Source organism: Carcharhinus amblyrhynchos, chromosome 35, assembly GCF_965287045.1.
Source record: "Carcharhinus amblyrhynchos chromosome 35, sCarAmb.v2.hapA, whole genome shotgun sequence".
Classification (NCBI taxonomy): domain Eukaryota; kingdom Metazoa; phylum Chordata; class Chondrichthyes; order Carcharhiniformes; family Carcharhinidae; genus Carcharhinus; species Carcharhinus amblyrhynchos.
In genome coordinates, this window is record NC_137358.1 from 14,775,443 (window position 1) to 14,788,127 (window position 12,685).

Genomic DNA, 12,685 nt, shown 5'->3' on the forward strand with positions numbered 1-12,685 from the left:
CCTCTCAAGAGGTCGTAAGGACAAGAGGGCACAGATTCAGAATAGCGGGGAAATGGAGTAGAAGTGATGTGAGGATTTTTTTTTTCCGAGCGGGCGGTTGGAGTCTGGAACGAACTTCCCAAGGGGGTGTCGGAGTCAGGTTTGATCGAGATACTCGAATACTCAGAACTGCTAATCTGAACAGAAAGAATGTGCAAGATTCCAGAGGATAAGGCAGGGGAATGGGACTAGGTAGACTGCCCTTTCAGAGAGATAGTACAATCGCAACGGGCTGAATGGCATCCGTCTGCACTGTAAAGATTCCACAGTATCTCCACAGTACAGAAGGAGGCCATTCGGCCCATCGGAGTCTGTACTGACCAAGCCCTATTCGCCTAACCCCATGCATTTACCCTGCCAATCCCCCTGGCACTAGGGTCAATTTAGCACAGCCAATCCACCTAACCCGCAAATCTTTGGACTGTGGGAGGAAACTGCAGCATCCGGGGGAAACCCATGCAGACACGGGGAGAACGTGCAAACTCCACACAGACAGTGACCGAGGCCAGGATTGAACCTGGGTCCCTGGCACTATGAGGCAGCAGTGCTAACCCACTGTGCCACGATGCTGCCCCGTGGGATAAATATTGGCCAATATGACACAGAAGGAGAAACTCCCCTTCAAAATAGCAGCCACGGCGTCTTCCATCTCCACCTGAGCGAGGCCCAGGGTTCAATACCCCATCTGAAAGACGGTATCTCTGACAGGGCAGCACTCCTTCAACGCCGCACTGTCAAGCTGGCATTTCGGGCAAAGTGACTGTGGTCCCATCTCTGATCCCAGTGCTGAGCAACAAGGAATTCTCCCTCCTTAGGTCCAGCCATTCCCATCAGTCAGTGTGTGTGGCAGCGAGGGTGGGGAAAGGGTTGCCGTGCCAACTGTTGGGCCTCACGCAGAGCATGGCTTGTTTAGACAGGGAGGCAGAGTGCGGGAGGTACAGGAGTTGTTGGGGACACTGTGCACTGTGGGTGGGGGGTGGGGATGGGGGCTGGTGAGGGGGGAGGTGAGGGTGGGGGTAGTGGGGGGGAGCGGTGGGGAGGGGGGGGGTGGTTGAGGGTGAGGATGTGGGGGGGGTGGGGTTGGTGTCAGTACCCCTGCAACGACTGGCATTATTCGGGAGAGGCAGATGAAGATATTTTTTGAGTTGCAGCTCTTGTCAAATGGAAAGTTCCAGAGAAAGCAAGAGAGTCTGACTCATGCTCCAACTCACGCTGGTCATGTCTTCTTTGACAGGAAGTAGTCAGCAAGTGGAACCTCCCATAACAGAGCTGAGACAACAATTACTTACAGAGGGAAAGCCTTCCTCCCAATTTCCTCTCTCTCCCTCCCCTTTCCCTTCCTCCCCTCAATCCCCTTTTTCCCTTCCCTCCATCTCCCTCCCTCCTCTTTTTTCCATCCCCTCCCTTCACCTTCTACCTCACTCCCCTTTCCCTTCTTTCCCCTCCTCTCCTCCACCCCCACCTCAACTTCCCTCCTCATTTCTCCCACTCCTCCCCTCCCCATGGTGTTCCCTACCTCCATCCCCATTCTGTTCACACCCCCCCCGCCTCTCCCTTTCCATCTCTGCTCCACCTCTCTGACCAACCCCCCTCAGTCTATGAGGCTTTTCCATTGGGTGACACAGTGCAAGGCTGCCCTCCTCGAATGACCCTCAACCCTCCCCTCACTAGTCCCCTTTCACCTCCTTCTCACTTTGTCCCCTTGCAACCCTCAAAACCCATTCCCCACCCCACTTCCATGGCTCTCTTCCTACCATGATGTGGAGATGCTGGCATTGGACTGGGGTGAGCACAGTAAGAAGTCTCACAACACCAAGTTAAAGTCCAACAGGTTTATTTGGTAGCACAAGCCACAAACTTTCGGAGCACTCCCCCTTCACAGGCAAGTCGTGGGGGTTATGGATAGTGTGACATGAACCAAGTTCCGCACACATGACGATGGCCTCAACCAGGATCTTGGGTTCATGTCACACTATTTGTAACCCCCATGACTTGCCTGGGTTTGCAAAATCTCACTAACTGCCCTGTCTGGAGACAATACACATCTCCTTAATCTGTGCTTAACCTCCTCTCCACTCACATTGTCTGTACCTTTAAGACTTGATTACCTGTAAAGACTCGCATTCCAGCCATTATTTTGTAAATTGAGCTTGTGTCTTTATATGCCCTGTTTGTGAACACAAATCCCACTCACCTGATGAAGGGGCAGTGCTCTGAAAGCTTGTGGCTTGTGCTACCAAATAAACCTATTGGACTTTAACCTGGTGTTGTGAGACTTCTTACTCTTCCCCTACCAACAGCTTCGCTCAAAGAGAGAGTTGCCATGGAAATGAAAGAGGGTAGTGCATATACAATATTCCTCTGGCATTCTTGAGCCTAGGGTCTCAGGTCTCAGTGATCTCTGCTGGAAATTGCAGGAAGCTATACTGTTCCCCAGCAAGTTCCAAGTTAATCCCAGCATCAGTTGTAAGTACAAGTAAACTGGTCCCCACCTCCCACCTCCAGCCTATTCATTCAATCCCTTCCACTCCAGTGGAGCCAGGCTGTGAACTTGAGTTACCCTCAGTGCCTTGCTGTCCTTCTGTTCCTCACTGACTGAATGTTCCGTCTTGTACCAGTTTCAGCTCCTTTGAGGTTCCCTCAATGGCCTCCGCTTTTCTTCATCGCTGACCTTTCACCCTTTGGGCCTAGCTTTGATCCAGCATTTTGTGTGAAGAATCAGCTTCCTGATTTGACCCTCCACAGTCTGGCCCCCCTCAGCTGCATAGCCCCCACACCAGAGAGAAAATAACTCCTCTTCATCTGCCCTTCCATTTGAACATCAGCAATCCTTTATTCAAGGGAATATGAACCAATTAGTTCTCATAATGTGGCCCTTTTAGCCCCACTATCTGGTGAAACTGTGCTACATCCCCTCCAAGCTGTAGAACAGCATGTCCTTTACATGGGCCTTCACTCAAAGAACAAGGAAAATTACAGCACAGGAACAGGCCCTTTGACCCTCCAAGCCTGCACCGACCATACTGCCTGACTTAACTAAAACCTCCTACCCTTCCGGGGACCATATCCCTCTATTCCCATCCTATTCATGTACTTGTCAAGATGCCCCTTCAAACTCACTATCGTATCCGCACCTCCCCCGGCAACAAGCTCCAGGTACCCACTACTCTCTGTGTAAAAAATCTGCCTCGTACATCTCCTTTAAACCTTGCCCCTCGCACCTTAAACCTGTGCCCCCGAGTAATTGACTCTTCCATCGTGGGAAAAAGCTTCTGACTATCCACTCTGTCCGTGCCTCTGGTAATCTTGTAGACTTCTATCAGGTCTCCCTTCAACCTCCATTGCTTCAGTGAGGTTTCTCCACCTCTCCTCATAGCTAATGCCCTCCATACCAGGCAACATCCTGGTAAATCTTTTCTGTACCCTCTCCAAAGCCTCCACATCCTGCTGGTAGTGTGGCGACCAGAATTGAACACTATTTTCCAAGTGCAACCTAACTAAGGTTCTATAAAGCTGCAACATGTCTTGCCAATTTTTAAACTTAATACCCCAGCTGATGAAGGTAAGCATGCCATATGCCTTCTTGACTACCTTCTCCATCTGCATGGCCACTTTCAGTGACCTGAGTACTTACACACCCAGATCCCTTTGCCTATCAATACTCTTAAGGGTTCTGCCATTTACTGTATATTTCCTATCTGTATTAGACCTTCCAAAATGCATTACCTCACATTTGTACGGATTAAACTCCTTTTGCCATCTCTCCGCCCAAGCCTCCAACTGATCTCTATCCTGCTGCATTCTCTGATGGTCCCCATCACTATTTGCAAATCCACCAACGTTTGTGTCGTCCGCAAACTTATTAATCAATCCAGTCACATTTTCCTTCAAATCATTTACATATACCACAAACAGCAAAGGTCCCAGCACTGATCCCTGAGGAACACCACTTGTGATGTGGGTATGCCGGCGTTGGACTGGCGTAAACACAGTAAAAAGTCTGACAACACCAGGTTTTAGTCCAACCTATTTATTTGATAATATTCTCACAAGCTTTCGAGGGGACAGCCTCTTCGTCAGGTGAATGGAGAGTTCTGGCCTCAGACAGAGCATATAAAGCACAGACAGTTTAGAGATTACTGATTAAAATGCGAATCCTTACACCTAACCTGCTGTTTAAGACCTGAAGTGGCTGACAATGTGAGTGGTAGGAGCACTGATCACAGGTTAAAGAGATGTGTATTGTCTCCAGACAGTACAGTAAGTGAGATTTTGCAAACCCAGGCAAGTCACGGGGGTTACAGATAGTGCGACATGAACCCAAGATCCCTGTTGAGACCGTCCTCATGTGTGCGGAACTTGGCTATCAGTCTCTGCTCAGCGACTCTGCGCTGTCGTGTGTTGTGAAGGCTGCCTTGGAGAATGCTTACCCGAAGGTCAGAGGCTGAATGCCCGTGACCACTGAAGTGTTCGCCAACAGGAAGGGAACAGTCTTGCCTGGTGACTGTCGAGCGATGTTCATTCATCCGTTGTCGTAGCGTCTGCATGGTCTCCCCAATGTACCATGCTTCGGGACATCCTTTCTTGCAATGTATCAGGTAGACAATGTTGGCCGAGTTGCAAGAGTATTTACCATGTACCTGGTGGATGGTATTCTCACGTGTGATGATGGTATCCATGTCGATGATCCGGCATGTCTTGCAGAGGTTGCTGTGACAGGGTTGTGTGGTATTGTGGTCACTGTTCTCCTGAAGGCTGGGTAGTTTGCTGCGAACAAAGGTCTGTTTGAGGTTGTGTGGTTGTCTGAAAGCAAGAAGTGGGGGTGTGGGGATGGCCCTGGCAAGATGTTCGTCTTCATCAATGATATGTTGAAGACTCTGGAGAAGATGTCGTAGCTTCTCCGCTCCGGGGAAGTACTGGACGACGAAGGGAACTCTGTCCACTGTGTCCCGTGTTTGTCTTCTGAGGAGATCGGTGCGGTTTTTCGCTGTGGCGCATCGAAACTGCCGATCTATGAGTCGAGCACCATATCCTGTTCTTACGAGGGCATCTTTCAGGGTCTGGAGGTGTCTGTCACGATCCTCCTCATCTGAGCAAATCCTGTGTATACGGAGGGCTTGTCCATAGGGAATGGCTTCTTTAACATGTTTAGGGTGGAAACTGGAGAAGTGGAGCATTGTGAGATTGTCTGTGGGCTTGCGGTACAGTGAGGTGCTGAGGTGACCGTCCTTAATGGAGATGCGTGTGTCCAAGAATGCAACTGATTCTGGGGAATAGTCCATGGTGAGTCTGATGGTGGGGTGGAATTTGTTGACATCATCATATAGTTGTTTCAGTGATTGTTCACCATGAGGCCAGAGGAAGAAAATGTCATCGATGTATCTAGTGTACAGCATCGGTTGAAGATTCTGTGCAGTGAAGAAGTCTTGTTCGAACCTGTACATGAAGATGTTGGCATATTGAGGCGCAAATTTGGTCCCCATGGCTGTTCCATGTGTCTGGATGAAAAACTGGTTGTTGAAGGTGAAGACATTGTGGTCCAGGATAAAGCGGATGAGTTGCAAAATTGCATCTGGAAACTGGCAGTTGTCAGCATTGAGTACTGATGCAGTCGCAGCAATGCCATCGTCGTGGGGGATGTTGGTGTAGAGCGCTGAGACATCCATTGTGACGAGGAGTGTCCCTGGTTCAACTGCTCCATGTGTGCTGAGTTTCAGTAGGAAGTCCGTAGTGTCGCGACAAAAGCTGGGGGTTCTTTGTACAATGGGTTTCAGGATGCCCTCGACGTAGCCGGAGAGGTTCTCACATAGAGTTCCATTGCCCGATACGATGGGACGGCCAGGTGTGTTTGCCTTGTGTATCTTTGGGAGGCAGTAGAGATCTCCAATGCGGGGAGTACGTGGAATGAGAGCACGGAGGGTGCTCTGAAGGTCCGGATCAAAGGTCTTGATCAGATTGTTGAGTTGACGAGCGTGTTCTTTGGTCGGATCTGTGGGTAATTGTCTGTAGTGTTCCTCATTGTTTAGTTGTCGGTACACTTCTTTACAGTAATCCGTTCTGTTCAGTATGACGATGGCCCCTCCTTTGTCTGCTGGTTTAATGACAATGTTGCGGTTTGTCTTGAGAGCGTGGATGGCGTTGCGTTGTGCGTGGGTGATGTTCGGGGCTGTCTTGTGAGTGCGGCTGATGAATCTGGTGTTAACGCACCTCCTGATGGTTTGGGCATACAAGTCCAGTCGAGGGCAGCGGCCTTCCGGAGGAGTCCAATTGGATTCCTTCCTCTTAGGCTGTCACCACTTGTCACAGGCCTCCATTCAGAAACGCACCCTTCCACTGCTACCCTCTGCCTTCTTTGACTGAGCCAGTTTTGTATCCACCTTGCCAGCTCACCTCTGAGCCCACGCGACTTCACCTCTGCACCAGTCTACCTGGTCAAAAGCCGTAATGAATCCATGTAAACAACATACACTGTCCCACCCTCATCAATCATCAGCATCACTTCCTCAAAAAAACTTGATCAAGTTGGTGAGACACGACCTCTCCTTCACAAAACCATGTCACCTCCCCTACGTGGTCTGCTTGGCCATAAGATTTGGAAACACGCACCCCGGACATTCTTCTTCCGCCAGGAAAAAGATACAAAAGTCTGAGGTCATGTACCAACCGACTCAAGAACAGCTTCTTCCTTGCTGCCATCAAACATTTGAATGGACCCAGTTTATATTAAGCTGATTTATTGCTACACTCTAGCTATGACTGTAACACTACATTCTGCACCCTCTCCTTTCCTTCTCCCCTATCTATTCTATGAATGGTACGCTTTGTCTGTACAGTATGAAGAATCAATATTTTTCACTGTACACCAATATATGTGACAATAATAAATCAAATCAAATCGAACTCCATACAACACTTCACTTTTTTTATTCATTTGTGAGACAATTGGCATTGCTGGTTAGGCCAGCATATATTGCCCGTTCCTTGTTGCCCCTTGAGAAGGTGGTGGTGAGCTGCCTTCTTGAATCGCTGCAGTCCATGTGCTGTGGGTTGACCCACAATGCCGTTAGGGAGGGAATTCCAGGATTTTGACTCAGCAACTGCGAAGGAACGGCCGATATATTTCCAAGTCAGGATGGTGAGTGAAGGGGAACTTGCAGTTGGTGGTGTTCCCATGTATCTGCTGCCCTTGACATAGAAATAGCAACTCTACAGTACAGAAAGAGGCCATTCAGCCCATCGAGTCTGTACTGACCACAACCCCACCCAGGCCCTACACCCATATCCCTACATATTTACCCACTAATCCCTCTAACCTACACATCTCATTACAGCAGGGGCAATTTTTAGCATGGCCAAACAACCTAACCTGCACATCTTTGGACTAAGGGAGGAAACCGGAGCACCCCCATGCAGACACGAGGAGAAATGTACAAACTCCAGTCAGGTAGTGACCCAAACCAGGAATCGAACCCAGGTCCCTGGAGCTGCGAAGCAGCAGTGCTAACCACTGTGCTACCGTGCCGCCCAAATGTCCTCCTAAATGGCAAAGTGGTCATGGGTTTGAAAGGTGCTGTCTAAGGATCTTTGGTGAATTGCTGCAGTGCATCTTGTAGATAGTACACACTGCTGCTACTGAATGTCGGTGGTGGAGGCAGTGAATGTTTGTAGATGTTGTGCTAATCAAATGGGCTGCTTTGTCCTGGACGGTGTCAAGCTTCTTGAGTGTTGTTGGAGCTGCAGCTATCCAGGAAAGTGGGGAGTATTCCATCACACTCCTGACTTGTGCCTTGTAGATGGTGGATAGGCTTTGGGGGGTCAGGAGGTGAGTTGCTCGCCGCAGTATTCCTAGCCCATTTTGAGTAAGAGGTCAGCGAGAGCACGCCCTCCATCCCAGAACCCTCGGATGACCCTGTATCTGGGGTCATCACTGCAGATGTCAGAGCAGCTTTCTCGAAGATCAACTCACGGAAAGTGACTGGCCTGGATGTGGTGTCTGGACGAGCACGGACCAGCTGGCAGGTGTACACAGACATCTTCAACCTCTGATGGGTTTTTGATAAGAGAGGGGATTAAGGGTTATGGGGAGAGGGCGGGAATGTGGAACTGAGCCACGACAGATCAGCCATGATCTTATTGAATGGCGGGGCAGGCTCGAAGGGCCAGATGGCCTACTCCTGCTCCTATTTCTTATGTTCTTATGTTCTCTCTTTACAACAATCTGAAGTCCCTATCTGCTTCAAGAAGATGACCTTCAACCCCATACCAAAGAAAAGTCGGGCAGTGTGCCTTAACGACTATCATCCGGTGGCTCTGACACCCGTCATTATGAACGACTTCGAAAGGCTAGTCATGGCGCAAATCAATTCCAGCCTCCCAGACTGACTGGATCCACTACAGTTCACCGACCACCGAAACAGGTCTACATCAGACACCATCTCCCTGGTCCTGCACTCAACTCTGGAACATTTAGATAACAAAGGTGCCTACGTCAGACTCCTATTTATTGACTATAGATCAGCCATTATTCCCACGAAACCCATCTCCAAGCTCCCTGGCTCAATTCCTCCCTCTGTGACTGGATCCTGAACTTCCGAACCCAGACTGCAATCAGTGGGGATCACCTACTCGCTGATCATCCTCAACACCAGTGCCCCACGAGGCTGTGTCCTTAGCCATGAGCTTTGGAAACACGCGCCCCCGGACATTCTCTCTTCCACCTTCTTCCATTGGGAAAAAGATACAAAAGTCTGAGGTCACGTATGAACCGACTCAAGAATAGCTTCTTCCCTGCTGCCATCAGACTTTTGAATGGACCTACCTCGCATGAAGTTGATCTTTCTCTGCACCCCTAGCTATGACTGTTACGCTACATTCTGCACTCTCTCTTTTCCTTCTCTATGAACAGTATGCTTTGTCTGTACAACGCGCAAAAAACAATACTTTCCACTGTACACTAATACACGTGACAATAATAAATCAAATCAAATCCCGCTCAGGCCTTTCCTACCCCCCGAGACCACCCCTAGAATCTACCAGGTCCGGGACAGTCCCAGTCTTCTCTACTGCATTCCTTAGGGAGGGGATTCCAGCGCCCCCATCACCCATGATGGAATGGTTAACATTGAGGATGACCCAGTAGACCAGGATTGCAGATGTGTAGATATCTTGGGGGGGAGGGGGGGTGGTTGAGGAGTTGGATGAGGTTACATTATAGAGTTAAAGTTGGAAAGCTTGTTTGAAAGATACAGGATTAACTGGGGTTATTGAATGTTAGCAAAAGGGAACTGACCTTGAGCTTGTGAAATGAGGAACAGTGGGGTTGTAAGCAAAACAAGCAGATTTAAGAAGTGAGAGGAACGAGTAGGTTTGGCAACAAAATGTCCACTTGATCATTAAAGTGTCCTCCTTAACTTCAATTGTCAATTTAGGCTGTTCAACCACTGAACCCAGTCCTTATCTGACACCATCCACACACAGTCCCCAGATAGAAATCTCTGGAGTATCATGGCCCTGTGCAGGTCTGTGCAAGTGAGTGATTGTTTGTGTGTGTGTGTCTGAGAGTGTGTGTGTGTGAGTGTGTCTGACTGAGTGAGGGTGTGTTTCTGTGTGTATGTGTGAATGTGAGTGAGTATGTGAGTGAGTGTATGTGCATGACCGTGTGTATTAGTGAGTGAGTGTGTGTGTGTGCGTGTGATTGTGAGTGTATATGTGCGTGTGTGTGTGAGTATGTGTGTGATTGTGAGTGTGTGCGTGTGTTAGTGATTCTGTGTGTGTATGTGTGAGTCTGTGTGTGAGCGTGCGAGTGATTGTGAGTGTGTGTGTGTGTTAGTGATTCTGTGTAAGTGTGTATGTGTGAGTCTGTGTGTGTGAGTGAATCTGAGTGTGTATGTGAGTGAGTGTGTGTGTGTTAGTGATTCTGTGAGTGTGTGTGTGTGTGTGTGTGTGTGTGAATGTGAGTGTGTGTGTGTGTGTGTGAGTGAATGTGAGTGTGTATGTGAGTGAGTTGTGTGTGTGTTAGTGATCCTGTGAGTGTGTGTGTGTGTGTGAGTGCATGAGTGAATGTGAGTATGTGTGTATGTGTGTTAGTGATTCTGTGTGTGTGTAGTCAAACGGGACTGCAGTTTTGTGCAGTTGTGTGTGAGTGTACATGTTTGTTTAAATTCAGTGCAGGCAGGTCAACTCTGATTAGTTTAAGTATTGCCATTGGGAATGAACCACAGAATGGCTGTTCCCCAAGCTGTTGTTTAGTTGAAAAACAGGCAATGTGTGGACATGCTCTAGCTGTTTGCAAAGGGCAGGCACTGAGTACGAATAATAAAGAACAAAGAACAACACAGCACGGGAAACAGGCCCTTCGGCCCAACGAGCCCTCACTGCCATTTTAACACTGTGCTGTTCCTCTTCCACCTTTGGCCCACGTCAATGCTTATGGCACCCACACTGGAAACCAGATTGAGGGGAGAATAATTTAGGGACAATTTGTTACACCAATCAGCCTAAGAGTACATCTTTGGGGTGTGGGAGGAAACCAGAGCCCCCAGCACACATAAGTGAGCCATACTGCGAACCTGACTGATAATCTTAAATTAGCTTTCAGTGTAATCCTTAGCACAGTCAGGATTGTTCAGCAAGTGCTGTCCAACTGCAGAATGATATCTAATGTTGGACACTACGTCCAGCCTTGCCCGCGGCTGGGATTCCCCGGCGTAGTGAATGGAGTTTTGGCTGAGCACCACTTTCTCTGCTCTCACTGGCAGCTGGGCGGGTACGGGCGAGATCAAAGAAACCTGTCCGACATTTTGAGTTTTGCAAGCACGGAGCTGGTGGGAAGGGTCAACAATCTCAGCACGGCAAACCCAGGTACAGGTGGGCTGATCTTTGCAATGGTGAATTGGGAAGAGGGGCCCCGCATTGCCACGACTGGTGGCAGTCAAAACAGAATTGGTATCTCACTGCAACAACAACACCAACGTGCATTTATGTAGCACCTGTAACTTTGCAGAACATCCCAGGATTCTTCGCAGCAGCAATTAGTAAACAAAATTTGACACTGAGCCAGGAAGACATTGCATCGCATGTGGGTTCCTCGGAGCATCTTAAAGGGGGAGACAGGGACGAGGAAGCGAAGGTATTTAGGCAGGGAATTCCAGAAATTGGGGCCCAGATGAAGACACAGCCAATAGAGAGGCAGTGGCGTAGTGGTAGCCCAGGCTAATGCTCAGGGGATCTGGACTCGAATTCCACTGCCGTGATGCCCTTGGTCGATTCTTAACTGCCCTCCAAATTGGTTGAGCAGGTCAAGGGGCAATTAGGGATGGGCAATAAATGCTGGCCTTGCCTCAGGCATCCACCTTCCGTGGAAAGACAAAGAAATAAAAGAACTCGCTGAGAATGGGTATTTATTTAATTGAGGCGATGTAGGCTGTGCAGGCCAGATGTAGACAGCTGTGTGCATAGTCTGCGGGCAAAGGCCTAGTTTGTTCGATCCATCGGTGGTACGTGGACAGTGAGACACATCAGCCTGAAGTTAACAAGACCAATTGACCTGGGCAAGAGGCCAAGACAAATACTCTGAGTTGCAACAACAGAAATCTCCACCTTTGAATCTTGCAATCAATAAAAGCCACTTTCCCAGCACCACAATATCTAGCAGATATCGACTGATGAAAGCTCCCCCTCATAATTCACTATCAATTCCACACATCTTATCATTGTTCTCAAATCCCTTCTGGACTTTCTTGTTCTCGGATGGCATAGCGGCACAGCGTTTGGCACTGCTGCCTCACAGCACCAGGGATCCGGGTTCAATTCGGGCCTCGGGTGACTGTCTGTGTGGAGTTTGCATGTTGTCCCCGTGTCTGCATGGGCTTCCTCCGGCTGCTACAGTTTCCTCCCGCAGTCCAAAGATGCGCGGGTTAGGCGGATTGGCCGTGCTAAATAGCCCCTTAGTGTCAGGGGGATTAGGACTGTAAATATGTGGGGTTACGGAGATTGTTGTCGGTGCAGGCACGATGGGCCAAATGGCCTCCTTCTGCACTGTAGATTCTCTATCTCTGTAACTTCCTCCCCAAATCTCTGCACTCCCCTAATTCTGGCCTCATGATTATCCTCAATTTTAATGACTCCACCATTGACAAAGCATTTAGTCGGCACGTGTTGGTTTCAGATTTTATTTGCTACTTCTCCCAAGAGGTCCTTTGGGATATTTTCCTGTACAATTTAAATGTTGCTGTTTCTGTAGTGCCATGGTGACAGTGTTGGAGAGAGTTAGTGATATGACCAAAATTGGCCAGCAGTCAAAAACAGCTCGTGATTGGAACGGTAATAAAATCTGAGCTCACAAAGTGACTCAGCACAAAACAAGGGCCAAGGGTTAGTCAGCAGTTTCCTGTTGTTGGAACCTCGGTCTACCGTGACACAGCAAAGTTTGCTTGGGCCTCTATTGACTCAGCAGAGAAAGAACTAGATTGAACTGACGGTTAATCAAATATTGATTCAGCAAAACATATCTGTGAAAAAAAGAACTTCACTCAGTCCTTGTAAACATGCCCGGTTGTGTGTGCATATTAATATGTTTGTGTGATGACTGTGTATTTGAGTGTGAGTGCATATACATGAAAGTGTCTGTGCGCTTGTGAGAGTTTGT